The sequence below is a fragment of the Eleutherodactylus coqui genome, chromosome 4 (genome assembly GCF_035609145.1).
Source record: "Eleutherodactylus coqui strain aEleCoq1 chromosome 4, aEleCoq1.hap1, whole genome shotgun sequence".
Lineage (NCBI taxonomy): Eukaryota > Metazoa > Chordata > Amphibia > Anura > Eleutherodactylidae > Eleutherodactylus > Eleutherodactylus coqui.
In genome coordinates this window covers 143,624,131-143,636,133 of record NC_089840.1, presented here as the reverse complement: position 1 = coordinate 143,636,133, position 12,003 = coordinate 143,624,131, and the positions used below count along the sequence as shown (strand labels likewise).

Here is a 12,003-nt window from a genome sequence, read left to right as displayed (position 1 = left end):
GCACAGTCACATCAAGATATGACAATTTTTTTCCACTACCTTTCTTGTTGTGTGGATGTACAGTACCAGTTATGGAAATTTTAGACTTGAAATATGTAGCTCCTCTGATTCAGTGTCCCCATGACAATACTTCATGCTCCAGTAGAACAGTCTTCATCAATAACAAAGAACAATCAATGTGCACATACTAGTTTGAGTTGTTGTGGTAATTCATATTTCACTTTTTATGTGGATGGTGATTTGGGACCAAATTAAACTATCAGCAAACTGCACAGGATTTCTTAGCAAAGGACAATGGAACAAAGAAAGTACAAATTTCCAGACCCATACATTCAATAACTAAGCTCCATCCCTAGAATTTTTAGATAAATAATGTTTAAAGGATTTTTCTTACTTTGAAATTAATAGCTTATCCTTAGGATAGGTGATTAATATCAGTTTTGTGGTGGTCTAATTCCCAGCACACCCACCAATCAGCAGGAGTCTGAAATGCAAGTAAGCATTGTGCCTCCTTCCTTGTTTGTCAGGCATAGATTTGTAGCATTTTGTAGTGTTTGTGCCTGGTATTGCAGCTTAGCTCTGTTTCCTTGACTAGAAATGACCTGTAAAAAGCTGTAGTACTAAGCATAGCTCCAGGAAAATGCACAAAGCTGTGCCTGGTAAAAATTGAAAAAGGACAATTCTGGGGGTGTGGTTTAGCATCTAGCGAGAGCGGATGCACGGCTCCATTGCTCCAGGTACCCCTGTGGCAATCCTGGGCATCCCACATTCCGACACCAAAAAGATTCACGAGGCAATATCTTAGCCTTCCTCATCCTAGGTAAGTGCCTCTTGAGCTACAAATTTAGTGCCGAGCCAAGATCCTGGCTAGCAGCTTACTGCAGTCTACTAAAACCTCAGCACCTCTGGCCTCTGCTGTCCAATTGAGCCCCGGTCCTCCTTCTCACTGGACTGTGGTGATTCCTGCTTCCTCCTTCCATGGTGAATACAGGGACTGCCAACTGTGGATCCCTCTTGCCATCCGAGGCCCTTGACCTGGCTGGCACGTTCACCTTACTACTCTAAAACCAGCCTCTACCAATTTCTAAAGAAATATATAGTTGAAGATCTATCTATAACGGCCTAAAGCACGCACACTCAGCCTTAATTCTTTATTTATCTTAGACGGGAGTTTTGTTTCCTTCAGATCCATTAGCTTTAGCTTCTGCCAATGACTCCTTCATTCCCTCTATTACAGTTCTCCCAAACAAGAGGGTTGCAAGCCCTAAATTGTTCCATCTCATCAAGATAAAATGAACTCCAATCCAACTGAACCGATCACTGCGGGTCAAATATCTCACTCTCCAAATAAAAAAGATGGAAACTCTCCATGCTAGATCACCTCGACAAATCAATATAAATTTAGAGCATATCTCACCAGAGATCCTGAAAACCGTGTTTCCAGATCTCAAAAAAACAATACAGAAAGATATTAAAGAAGTGGTTTCCTCCATCCATAACGATATTATAGATATAGGTGAACGCACCTCACTTTGAAGAAAAAATGGAAGACTTTGCTATAGCTCACAATACTCTGGTGGATGCTCTTAACGAAGCAGAAAATGACATCGCTCTAATTAAATTGAGGCTGGGGGATGTAGAGGACAGATCAAAGAGGAACAACATTCATTTCAGAAACATCCCAGAAACCATAAACAATTCACAACTCGTTGAATTCCTCACTAATCTCTTTGTCGCGTTCATCCCTAGTGCACCACAATCCGATATCCTGATTGGCAAAGCTCATAGGGTGCCTAAACTCAAAAACCTACCAGCTGCTGTGTCCAGGGATGTTCTTGCAAGACTGCACTTCTTTCATTTTAAAGACACTATCATCACAGATCAAAGACCTTCCAGACCACCTTCACCAGATGTCATTGTTTGCAAAGCTCTCTCCTACTACACTTGCCAGGAGAAGAGAATTTGCAAGTTTCAGAAAGGTCCTGAGAGCGGAAAAAACCCTGTATAAGTGGGGCTTCCCTGTGAAACTTCTGGTCTTCAAAAATAGAGCCTCCCATGTGATTTCTTTACCCAAACAAGCAAAAGGTGCGCTTTCAAAATGGTCCCTTGCCTAAAGAAGAAGCTAAATCTTCCCCCAAAAAACAACCTCCATCTTTTAACCAGGAATGGTCCAAAGTCCACAAAAACATTTCTCCAAGACCCCTACACAAATGGAGAACTGCCTCCTAATTGCCTACACCACATTTCTTGTTCCAACTATAAGTGGTGACTTTTCAGGATTCTTAAATGTTCCAAAAGCTATACTAATATATTTGATGACTTTGCTTATCTGCCCCATGCCTTTTATTACTCCTTTTTCTTCTCTTGAATATAAAGAGGATTTTCTCACTTCACTTCACTCTCTCATGCTGTTAATCACTATTGGGCTTCTGGTTTATCTCTGGATAATTGATATTATTAGGTCTTATAACCTGGTCTGACCATGCCCCTGTTTCCTTGGCTATTAATGTGGTGTTTAACAGGCCCATTATCACCTTGGAGACTTAACAACTACCTTCTCAATAACTTGGATTTTTCGAATGAAAGCATTTGGAGGATTAATTCTCTTTAAATGATATTGATGATACCTCAATCTTGTCTGCCTAGTGTGCCCATAAAGCTATGATAAGAGAAAGCAGCATACAAAAAGAAAAAAAAGATAAAGGCTGGGTGCACACAGGTGGATTTGGATTTCAATTACAGAATCTGTGACACAACACGGCATTAAAAAGCATGTAAAATTGCTTTTTAAGTTACTTTTACGGATACGAATTGCATATTCCACGAGTGGAGATAAAATCGCAGTGTGCTCTTTTTTTGCTGCAAACTCCCTGTGGACGGCCTCGATTGAAGTCAATGTGCAATATGGGCCACGGGCACTTGCATCATCGATATGGGATCGCGCAGGAAATACAAATATTGAAAAAAGACAACCTGTAGTGCGCATGACCAACGGCGAGCCACTGCAGTCATCTGCAATAGAGAAGGCTCACATCCAGTATCTGCTGCAGCCCTCACCCATGCGGAATTCGGTCTGCCCATGTGAGCCCGGCCTGAAAGAAATAGATGACCTCTTGTTACATATTAAGCAGCTATAGGTTTTAAACAAAAACAATTTTTATGACAAAACTTTGCTTAATCTGGAAAAATCACGGTTCTGTTTGTATAAACTCATGCAAAATAAAAATGCATTTTATCTTTGCAAATCCAAGCTCATGAACTATAGCGAAAGGGTTCATGACACAGGGCCTTAAAATTCCTAGCTAAAAGGATTAAAGCCAATGAAACGAAAACTGGAATTCCATTCCTATATGATTCTCGTAGCAACAGAATTATCAATCCTTGTGAAATACCAGAGCAATTTGCACACTGCTATGAATCCCTCTACAAATTAAAAGATGACAAGAACATCACATATCCCAACCAGCAGCTCATTCAAGAATTCTTAAACAATATCTCTCTCCTCTCTGAATCATAATCTATGTTTCTTAACAAAGAGATCTACACATCAGAAATCCTAGACACTATTGCTTCCTTAAAACTAAATAAGTCACCTGGACCTGATGGCCTAGCTAACCAATATTACAAAACATTTGCAAATGTTCTAGCCCCATATCTCCTAAAGATTTTTAATTATGCTACCCAAGTGGGATTTCTTTCTCCAGAGATGCTGAGTGTCTTGATCATTACACTCTCTAAAGTGGGTAAACAGCATATTACCCCTGCAAATTTCAGGCCAACTCATTTCTTAACTCCGACGTGTTAATCTTCCCTAAAATCCTGGCCTCAATGCTTAACAGTATTTTACCACGCCTAATTCAAAATGATCAAGTGGGGTTCATTAAAAACAGACAAACCTCAGATACTGCCAAGAGATTTATCAATCTGGTGGAACTAGCTGAATCTGATCGGCCCCCTCTTTGCTCCTATCACTTGACGCGAAGAAGGCATTCGACAGGGTGCATTGGGGTTACTTAAAAGCCGTCCCTGAGAGGTTTAGGTTCGGGGGAGAATTTCCTATCTGCCATAATGTCCTTATATCCCTCGCCTATTCCATGCCCGTGTTTATTCCTCAAACGTTAAGTCCAAAACCTTTTCAAACAGTAATAGTACTAGATAGGACTGTCCCATGTCCCCATTATTATTTGCTCTGTTAATGGAACCTTTTGTGGTACACGTCACGTCAACCACGAATGTTTCAGGAAACCAGGTAGGTGCTAGAGAATATAAAATTGCCCTATACACTTGTGACATCATACTAACCTTTACAAACCCAACTCTATCCTTACCAGCAATAAATATCATAATTAACACATTCTCTGAGATCTCTTATTACAAAATTAAGAAATCCAAATCTCTAATTCTAAATATAGATATCAAAATATGTGTAATCTTTCCTCCAAAGAAATACAAATTTTGCTGCACTGAGGACACTTTTCCCTACTTAGGCATATATTGAAACTTACCTTCGTCCCTTTGGGATTTCCTTGTTGGGCAGAACCTCAGCCATTAAAATGATAATCCTCCCCAAAATACTATACCTATTTTGCAATGTCCCTATTTTCCTTCCAATTTCTTATTTTAAAGAAATCCAATCCACACTTTTGCCCTTCATCTGGGGAAAAAGGAATCTCAGGGTTAGGAGAGATATCCTCTACATTCACTAGAAAAACAGTAACCTTGGGTCCTCTTCCATTATTCAGTATTACAGAGCGACCATATTGGACCTGAGAAAGTACAGGTCCATAAAATGGAAGAATCTGTCTCAAAATGGCCGCTAGATACAAAATGGAGCATTATAAGATGTAAATAAGCTTGTGTGTAGTGAAACAATAATTCAAGCAGAAATAGCTTTAGAGCATGAGATTCGGTACAATGTCTAATGATGTGCCTCTGTTCTTTTTCATGAGAAACAAGTCTGGACACAGTTCTTATCAGAAGAAACCCTCCCACACCTCCATTCGGAAACTTGGACAAAGGAACTGACTGTGCTACAGCCACCTGAATCACAAAGTGAATACAAGGGAGGACCAGATAACGCTGGGAGAAACAGACACTTGAAAACATAACAGATATATTCTCATTACACTGATTGCTGAACAATATATCATTCTTTATGTTTTTCTAACCCAATGAGATTAACCCCCGTGACTAATGACGTATTCCTTTCCTGTATTAGAACTATACCAAAGTGAATAAACTTTCAGAGTACGCACGCCTTAAGCAGAGTGAGCTGTATATCTGCCGCGGCTCAACTCTACGTATCTGTGGGAACTAATAACTATAAATTATATAGTTTTTGGCCTCCTTGATGCATCCAGGTACGAACTAATTTGGACCTCAAGACTTGAAAGGTTATGTGGCCGCGCAGCGGTCCTTAACAGACCAATTTAGATTCTTGCAGCTAAATGATCCTATGAAAGAGTGGGTATCTATTGACAACTAAAGACCAAACAACTGTTCCCCAAAGCACCACCTCTTACCTCAATTATTTTTAACTCTAAATGTTTCCTTACCTCAGCCACTCTCTTTGCAGTTACCAATGAGTACCAGCAAATTTACATCAGAATGGCTGAAAAAGAAAAGAATCAAGGTGTTGCCATAGCCCAGTCAAAGTCCAGACCTCAACCCAATTGAAATTAGAATCTAAGAGAGGGAGCTGTGTATAAACGCATGCCCACAAACCTTAATGTATTAATGCAACATTGTAAAGAATAGTGGGCCAAAACTCCTCCAGAATGATGTGAGAGACTGATAAAGTTATACAGAAAATGATTACTTAAAATTCTTGCTACTAAAGATGGTTCCATGAGGTTACTTAATTTTTCACACACTGCTTCTTCATTTTGGCCTACTTTTTGTTAAGTAAATAATGTGCTGTAATTTATCCCATGTTGCTGTTCATCTGAGGACCAGATGTGTTTTTTTTAAAAACCTAATACATAAAACCATAGTACTCAAACAGTGTGCTCTGTGACTATTTTACGGGCACCGATGCGCCCGTGTGACTGAGAATTTACTGCAGGAAGAAGACGGACGCACTTCAGGACGGACGACTCCCCGCAGCGCCGAAGAAAGAACACATGACCGACAATAAAGCCGGTCACATGTTCTTTCTTCCGGCGCTGCAGAGAGACGTCCGTCCTGAAGTGTGGCCGTCTTCTTCCTGTAGTAACACGGGCGCCGATGCGCTCGTGTGACTAAGCCCTTATACAGAGGTTTTTCTATGACCTCGTGTCCTGCAGCTATAGTAATCAGTCTACGGCTACAAAGACATATGCTTTGCTCTGTTTTTATTATTTTATAATAAAGGAATTAATTTTAGATTCTACGCTGTCAGTAAGGTGTTGATTATTAGGATTTCACTGCCTCTGTGACGTTGATCTGTGACTACAGCTTATCTGCATTGCCTACAGGAGAGTCTGAGGTAGTCTGAAATCTACCTCTTGCTTCATCATTGGTTTAGACAGAAAAAGATAATTACCAACAAAATTGCCAAACATATACTGATGTAAATGAAACTAAGTAAGGTGAGATCTGGAGAATTGCGTAAAGATTCACTTCACATTTCTATTTAAATTTTCCTTCTTCTGTTCCTTAATGGAAGAAAAGAAGAACAACAAAAACTTCACGCCAGATCCATCCAGTGACAGAAACCAAAGGTGCATGTTAAAAACCCATTCACTATAATTGGCTTCTATTGGTTTTCATCATTTTGTTGAAAAAAAAATAGTGCAGCTATTTTTTCAGGCATTTATGGTGGAAACCATGATGGAAAGCCAGGAGGGATATCTGAAAAGAGTCTTAGATTGTGCAATTCTGAGTTACCACTCTGTAACCTAATGTCATCAGAACAAGCTCAGAGCTTTCCTTAAAGGTAAAGTACTGATAGGAATTCGAGCTGAGTCTTGAGCAATCTAATAATATACAACCCAGTAAAAAATACAGTTATTCAATCCACAGTTAGTAGTGAGTAAGCAGGCAGGAAGAGCAATCTATATCCAAATAACGTACTATTTTTTAATACAAAAATATCAAGTGTAAAGCTTCTACCCATCAGTTGTCCATTACTGTTATGTATCTGTGTTTTAATTAGACCAATTTTTTACATAAAGGTGAAGCCCTAGGTGGCAATTAATCAGTTAATGTTCAAATAACATCTGATAGTCTTTTCCTTTCAGCACCAAATATAGTCTTTAAAAGCCAATTAATGCTGTGAGCTTGAAACTTAATAAATGCTTTTATTTTATTTTTAAATCAATTTTATTCAGGTTTTTTAATATAGGTTGTACATGGTCACACAGTAAAGAGCATAGACAAATACAGATCAGATTTGACTGACAAAAACTTGCTTCTAAATGTGTGTCAATAGATTGCATGAATATAAACTGGAATAACACTAGAGAGTGGGTCTAAGGATCTTACACTTTACGTTGCAGTTTCGAGCAAGACCCTGCAATAGTGCAGCATTCCCACTAAACAAACATAAATCCTAATCTAAGTCGAACAATATCAGAAACAACTAGTAGAAAGGGGGTGGGGGGGAACAAATAGGTACAAGAGGGGGGAGGAGGGGGGGGCGTGGGGGTAGGGAGGAAGGGGATATATGGGTGTCCTTTTGTAGCTGACTGAGTGCCATCAAGAAAGAAGAGGAGAGGGACTCACCGTCCAAGGGGAGATGGGAGACCTCCGCTCACTGGGTCCAAACGTCAGAATCGCTTATGGCTTTCCATGGAAACCATATCTGTAGGAATTTGTCGTACGTGTTTTTAGTCCAGCTGTGCATCTCCTCTAAATTGTAGAGGAGGTCCGCCCTTTCTTTCCATTGTTTCAATGTGGGCGGTGTGTTTTGTTGCCAAAGGGGGGGGGGATTAAGGCTTTGGCTGTATCTATTAGTGATGCTAGTAGTTTGTTCTTCAGCGGGTGGAAGGAATTAGAGGGGCTCCATAAGAAGACTATGTCAGGAGTGAGGATGAAAGCAGGGGAGATTCTCTGTAGGATCTTTTCTACCCCTTTCCAGAAGGGAGCTAGGGTCGGACACGTCCACCAAATATGAAGGTAGGAGCCTATGTCGCCCTTGCATCTCCAGCAGAGGTTCTTTGGGGACAGGTTGTGGTCAAATAGCCATTGTGGTGTCCTGTATCATCTGGCTAATAATTTGTAATGGGATTCTTGGGCTAAGATACAGGGCGACAGGCCAAAGGAGGTTCTGAGAATCAGGTTGGACTCAGTTGAGGAGAGAGTGATGCTCAGCTCTTTCTCCCACGAGGAGAGAAATGCTGGTTTGTATTCGACAGGCGGGGTAATATAGTTTTTGTGAAGAAATGCGATTTTCTTTAGACAGAGTTTGTTCTTAAAAAAAGTTTGTTCAAAAGGTAAAGCCGGTCTGGATGTTTGGTATAAGGTGAGGAACTCCTCAATGGTGTTTATGATCTGTGCTTTGTGTAGGAAGGAGAGGTTTTCGGCAAAGCCTAAAGTCTGAACAATGGTTTCTGGTGGAAGGTGTGTTAAGGATTGTAGGTCGGAAATTGTCATTGATCCGGACCTCCTCCAAATCGAGGCAGAGCATGGATCAAAGGGGTGTCTCAGTAACCTACCTATTAAGCGCAGAGGTAGGATAGGAGAGGGGTCCGGCGCTAGTGAGGATCTCAATTTGTCCCACACTTCACATGGGCCTCTAAGGAGGGGATTAAAATTCTGACTTCTGAGGCGGGTTCTCGATAAAAGCCATAGATCATCAATCAGAGACTCACCGACACTTCCGGGGCAGACCATCTTTATGCGGATGGACCAGGCTTATCCAGTATCCCAGCTGAGAGGCCTGGTAGAAGTCGTAAAGGTTAGGTAGGTCAATCCCGCCCTCCGAACCTCTCCTTATTAGCAAGCTATTGGCCAGTCTCGGTCTCCTCCGTCTCCACACGAATCCCGAGAAGGCAGAGCGAAGACATTTGAAAAAGGATTTCGGTAAATAAATGGGCAGCATACGTATCTTGTATATTATGATTGGTAAAATGTATGATTTTATAATGTTTTTTCTGCCAAACCAGGAGGCGAAGGGAACATCATAAGACCTCAGCAGGTTTTTCACTTGACCTATCAGGGGTGCAAAGTTGGCACTATACAGGTCCTCCGCTTTCTTTGTGAGCTTTATTCCCAAATAATCGAGTGAGGTGTTGGACCAGGAAAAGGGCGAATTTGCCCTGAGCGCGTCATAGCGGGCCGAGGGAATGGAGATATTCAGAATTATTGATTTTGAGAAATTGATCTTGAAGTTGGAGACCAGACCAAACCCCTCAAGTTGCTCCGTAAGTCTCGGTAACCCCTCCTCTGGATTTGTGATTAGGAACACAATATCATCAGCATATGCTGCCGTAGATAGAGAGTTGTTCCCAAAATTTAAACCGGTTATGGCTGGGTCTTGCCTAATTCTTAGTAGGAGAGGTTTGAGGGCTAGTATAAAGAGGGCTGGTGAAAGGGGGCAGCCTTGGCGCGTGCCATTTTTTATATCGAAGGGAGGGGAGAGAACCTTGTTTATCTTAAGCCGTGCGTACGGTTGTGCATAGAGGGAGAAGATAGCTGTAATGAATTCTCTCGGGAAATTAAAGTGGCGTAATACTCCCTCCATGTAGCTCCAATCTACCCTATCAAAGGCCTTTTCGGCATCTGTGCCTACTAGGGCCAAGGGTATTTTGTGCGATTGGGTGTAACGTGCAGCATGCAAGAGTCTGAGGCAGTTATCTCTCCCCTCCCTTCCTCGCGAAAAGCCCGCCTGCTCTTCTCCGATCAGGCCCGGCATGAAGGTGCCCATCCTCTCTGCAAGAAGCTTGGCCCAAAGCTTCATATCCAAATTGATCAAGGATATCGGGCGATAGCTACCACACATTTCTGGATCCTTGTTCTCCTTATGGATCAGGGTAATGTGGGCTTCAAGGGACTGTTTCGGGAGGGGTGTTCCCTTCAACAAATCATTGAAGAGATCGGTGAGTCTGGGTATCAGAATGGTTTGGAAGGTCTTATAGTAGTGTATGGTGAAACCATCTGGGCCTGGACTTTTATTTTGGGGGAAAGATGCTATTAGTTTCTGAATCTCAGGTTGGGTAACCGGAGAGGTCAGAGAGGATGTTTCAGATGAGCTTAACTTGGGGAGATTCACCTGCTGCAGAAACTGGTCTATCAATTGTGTGGAGTCTCCTTGTCTACAAGGGTTAGAGTTGGTTTTTAAGTTATACAGATTTGAATAAAAGGTCTGAAACTCTTTTGCTATGTCGGGTGAAGCGGTTACTGAGTAGCCTTTTTCAGATTTTATCAACTTGATTAGGTTTTTTGTCTTAGCCTTTTTGATAATAGAGGACATATATTTGCTTCCTCTGTTCCCTTGTGCAAACATTATATGTTTTAGATGTAGCTGTTTTTTATTAAATCTAGAGTCTAGACAGTGTCTCAGAACTGTCCTGAGGGCCGCTAGGTTTTCCAGATTTAGTTTAGTTTGAGAGAGTTTGGTCATCAGTTCCAACTTGGCTATCTCTGTCAACTTCCTATCTATCTCTTTTTGAAGGCGTTTTTTAATACGTGTCCCAAGTGCAATCAGCTGACCACGCATGTAGGCTTTATGAGCCTCCCAAGTTATTGGGATCGAGGTGTTGCCATTGCTATTTAAGTGGAAATATTCCTCAAGCGATTTATTTAGGAGGTCTCTGTCTTCTAATGACTCTAGTATGGAGGCATTCAATCCCCATCTCCATTCCCTCGGGGCCTGGTGGGGGGGGGGGGCGAAGGACTATATGTATCGGGGCATGGTCCGAGATCGTTATTGTGTCTATTTCTGCCTTCTCGAGGGTCGCGAGGAGAGCGGAGGAGACAAAGAGATAGTCCAACCTCGGAAACGAGGAATGGACCAATGAATAATAGGAGAAATCTTTCGTCGAAGGATGCAGAAGACGCCAGGCGTCGACTACTCCAAGGTCAAAAAGCATTTCCCCAGTTTCTTTAGTTTAGTTTGTGAGATTTGCGAACGTCCCGATGAGGAGTCTAAAAGCGGATTAAGAGTGACATTGAATTCCCCCGCAATCAGTAGCTGGCCCACCGCGAAGTGCTTCAAGGTCTCCAATTGTTGCACAAGCCACTGGATCTGATACGAGTTTGAAGAATAGAGATTGGCTAGGGTGACTTTAACGTTATTTAATGTTCCTTTTAGAAATAAGACCCTGCCTTCTCCATCTCTGTATTGGGATTCTACCGTAAGCCTGACATCTTTGTGGATATAGATTGAGACTCCCTTTGACGCTGAAGAAGGGTGAGTGCTGTGAAAAGCTTGGGAAAAATATTTCCCGGGTAGATTGAAGGTTCTGTCTCCCTTAAAGTGTGATTCTTGAATAAAAAGAATTTTCGTGCCATACCTTTTTTGTGAGAAGAGAGGTGTTATGTCTTTTAGCGGGCGAGTTTAGGCCTCTCACGTTGAAGGAAGTGAGCCGGAGGTCTCCCATGGAATCTTTCCTGTTTAGTGGAGAGAATAGAGAATGAGAGAGAACACAGATATCAAGCTAGATAACACGACAACCCAGTACTGATGAGAGTAAGCTGTTTGTGGTACCCGATAGTGGGATCTAACGAATGGTACAAAAGGATGTAGGGGGGGTATGCGGGACGACAATACCCGTTGGTAGGAGGGGGTAGGAAGGATGAAGGGAGTGGGAGAGTATAAGGTAAGACGGGGAGGGTGTGAGAGCAGATGAAAGAGTCCGCTGGCAGATACAAGTAGTACCTTGGGAAGGGGTGGGGTGTTTATAACCCCAGGTCCCCTCTCCAAGATCAGGGCGTACTACAGGGGGTATGTAGAGTTACAGGCACTAACAGAGTTGTGATGTACTCAACACAGCCTGGTCTGACAGGCACTTACACAAGCCTCTCCGACTGGTTATGGGGTGAAAAGATGATTATATCTTAAAACAACATCTATGAGGTATT

At 41.9% G+C, this 12,003-nt stretch overlaps 1 long non-coding RNA gene across 1 annotated transcript in view; it reads left to right on the top strand.

The window, feature by feature from the left end:
• LOC136624750 (uncharacterized) overlaps positions 1–5,088 on the top strand; it is a 580,533-nt gene extending 575,445 nt beyond the window's left edge. Inside the window, exon 3 of the long non-coding RNA XR_010792420.1 lies at positions 4,950–5,088. This is a non-coding gene — a long non-coding RNA (uncharacterized lncRNA). The remainder of the gene's footprint in view (positions 1–4,949) is intronic.
• Positions 5,089–12,003: the final 6,915 nt, after the last annotated feature.